Source organism: Tupaia chinensis, unplaced genomic scaffold, assembly GCF_000334495.1.
Source record: "Tupaia chinensis unplaced genomic scaffold, TupChi_1.0 Scaffold000047_1, whole genome shotgun sequence".
NCBI lineage: Eukaryota > Metazoa > Chordata > Mammalia > Scandentia > Tupaiidae > Tupaia > Tupaia belangeri.
In genome coordinates, this window is record NW_006159505.1 from 8,133,665 (window position 1) to 8,137,008 (window position 3,344).

Below are 3,344 nucleotides of genomic sequence, written 5' to 3' on the forward strand. Positions count from 1 at the left end.
ATGTGGGAGTCCAACACCTTAACCACTACGCCACCTGCTAGCCCCAAGCTCAAACATTTAAAGCCTCAGATTTGAAATTTGTATCTAGACATGGGAGTTGTAAGCACACCACTCAGTCATTTCAAACTTCTCACTCAGGACTACTCCTGGATACACATTTTTTCCCCCACATTATTCGCCTCAAGATTTATAATGTCATATCTCATGTTCCTGATAGCAATCACATACAAGATTAAAAGCCCCACCAACCAAGAAGGTATCATTCTTTTATGAAGAATTCTTTAAAAAGAAAAAAATGAAAGGTGTGGACTTTTTGTACAATTGTGAAGGACAGCAAAGCAATTCCGAAATACCATGCTTACTTTACAAAAAGGTGTGGCTCACAGAACCAAGTTTATAAAGAGAACTACAGCTGCTAAATATCAGTCTTCAGGGGACCAGCAGATGGTGTGGTGGTTAAGGCACTGGGCACTCAAACATGGCCAACCATGGTTCGAGTCCTGGACCTAGTGACTGTGTGTGTGTGTGTGTGTGTGTGTGTGTATGTGTGTGTGTGCGTGTGTGTGTGAGTCTGGTCAATATTAAAAAAAATAATAAACAAATGAGTAAATAAAATGAAAAATTATTAATAAAAATCTGTATCAGTCTTCAAAGGATGGGCTTATTAAATACTGTGCACTGTTCTGGGGCTCTTGGCTGGGCTACAGGGCATGCCCGGGATCTGTCTGCTTTTGAGCTGATCATTCTTTTCAACATAGCCCGAGGCTGCAGCTGAGCAGCGGGAAGCCTTTTAGGTCAGGCCTTTGCACTGGGACTTGGGGGTGAGCGGACTGGCAGAATTCTCGCTTCTCATGATGTTCTCGCTACTTTTCCCACTGAAATGAACTTTCTTCTTAATTATAGAGGATGGAAGATCAAGAAGTTCCGGAGTACTTGCCAGAGACAGGAACTCCTGTTCCTCCAGCAAGCTGTAATCCTTTTGCAGACTTTCTGCTCTAGCCAGTTCTGCTGGTCTCTCACCAACACAAAGCTCCCGTTCCTTCTGCTCCAATCTTTCTTCTCTTGCTTTGAGGGCTCACGCTCGCTCCTAGAACTGTGTTTCCTTTAGTTTCAGCTCGCTCAGAATCCTGCTGCTTTTCTGGCTTTCCTAATCATTGCTCTCATCTCTCAAGATTTCTTCTCTGCTCTTTTCCCACCAAGTCTGCTATCAAAGGGTCCTCTAGAATTTGTTCAACAGCAGGTCGACGGTAATGCTTTAGATTTAATATCCTTGTAATAATATCATTCAATTCACCAGAGTCAGAGGATAGAGTTCACCTGCATCTGCTTTTTTGATCTTCCCAGCTAATTCTTTCTGGTTGAAAGCTGCAAGTGGAGGCATCAACATACACAATTCTTAAGGCAAATAGCCCAGTGATCAGATGTCTGCTTTCTTTCTTTCCTTTTTTTTTTTTTGGAGAGGTTTTTTTCGCTATAGGGTGTGTGCACTTGCCAGACAGACAGAGAGAGACAGAGAGACAGAAAGCGAGAAATCACCCCCCAGGGGGGTGGTCACGCCGCAATCCCTTCTCCTCCATTCTCCTTTCGGGATCTTGGGCATGCACGCACACGCGCCCGGTGTGAGTTTTAAGCCACTGGGTCCGGGACGCGAACCGCAGTCGACTACGTGGGAGTCCAGTGACATAGCCATTATGCTAACTGCTAGTTCCCCAGATGTCTGCTTTCTCATTGTAGACAGGTAATTCATTTGTTCTGGAGATGTGTAATAAGGTGTGCCAAAAAATGTTTTTTGTTTTTTGAAAAAAATATTTATTTACTTAATTCCATTTGTTATAATAATAATTATTATTATCTTCATAGTTATTAAAATTAACCAGAGAGAGACAGAGAGAAAGAAAGCGAGGCTTGATGATGTTAATCCAGAACCTTCCCACCTTCCCACCGTCCTACACCGAGCATACTCAGGGAGGCTTCATGATGTTACTCCAGAACCTTCCCACCTGGGTATGCCTCACAGAGCTGCCCCTTCTACCACTGTTGTGCTCCTCAGGACGAACTCTTTGAGCACAATTGCTTAAGTTTCTTGCATATTTTATAGTCAGTGCTTTACCAGATTAGCCTCTTGGTCTATTTGGCGTGGAACAATTCACAATTTCCTTTTGGAGCAATGCTAAATGTGACATCTTCTTTAAATCCTAGTCCCCTTGAGTTTGTTTCAGGGACATCAACTACCCTTCGCACAAATATACTACTAGAGGGACTGAGACAGGAGGATCATTGGTTTGAGGGTAACCTGGACAACCAAGCAAAAGTCTGTCAAATAAATAAATCAATAAGTTTCAATTCACGAAGCAAATCCACTTCAGAAATAAGCATCTATTTCTCAGCTTCTGTCATGGAGCCATAGTCAAGTTCTTTCTTTACCTGTAGACCCTCTGAAGGTGGCTGTAGGAGCCCCTGCCAATGGTGTGCATCAGGTCATAGTCCTTTGCTCATGACGACATGGCCCAGCCACTACTAGACTTGCACTGCCTCCCGCATGTTGCCCACAATGGTGTGCATCAGGTCATAGTCCTTTGCTTATGACAACATGGTCCAGCCACTACTGGACTTACACTGCCTCCCACATGTTGCCATCAGAGACAGCTCTGCAGTGACAGACCCACAGATCCTCCAGAGCTGCACTCAACAGTAATATTATTAAAACACTAAGAGAGCCATGAGACACTGAAAAATCCATAGTCACAGGTGGTATTTTTTTAAAAAAAGAATGATTTTATTTAACTTTATTTTTTCACCTTTTTTGGGTATAGCAAAGTGGGGAGTTTATTAAAGGAAAGGGAAGGAAAAGCAGAGCTCCCAAGAAGGGAGGGGTCTCGGAGTTGGGTTGCCAGGGAAGAACTGTGGCAAGGGGTTTTTATTTGGGTCAGGAAGGGCTTTGTCAGGATTTGTGCATGCATTCCCCTCCTGGTGGTGCCGAGGGGCACATGCTGGATGGGTCTAATTATTCTCCTAATTTTGGAGTAGGTACAAAGGTCAAGAGATTTTTTTTGTCTAGAAGCTTTGGGCCATGAAAACCATTATCTTATCCTCTTCCTGGGATGTGGTGGGGCCTGGAAAAAGCCTTTGTTCTAGGTCTAGGTTCTGCTGCCTAGGTCAATCACTGAGCCACGCTGTAAGAGGTCTCTCAAGGAGCAAGCAGGAGAGCTGTTTTGTCTCCATCTCAAAGCTTAACCATTTTGTGATTCCATTTTGGGCCCATACCCTAAATGTGTTTTTAGGGTCCCTGTCTCCTACCTCATTCGCCCCTCTGCAGAGGAATCCCTAGCTGCCATTAGGGGCAT

The 3,344-nt window shown here is 44.0% G+C and overlaps 1 pseudogene; it reads right to left on the reverse strand.

Moving 5' to 3' along the window:
* Positions 1-664: 664 nt before the first annotated feature.
* LOC102468093 (serine/threonine-protein kinase Nek2 pseudogene) lies at positions 665-1,783 on the reverse strand (annotated as a pseudogene).
* Positions 1,784-3,344: the final 1,561 nt, after the last annotated feature.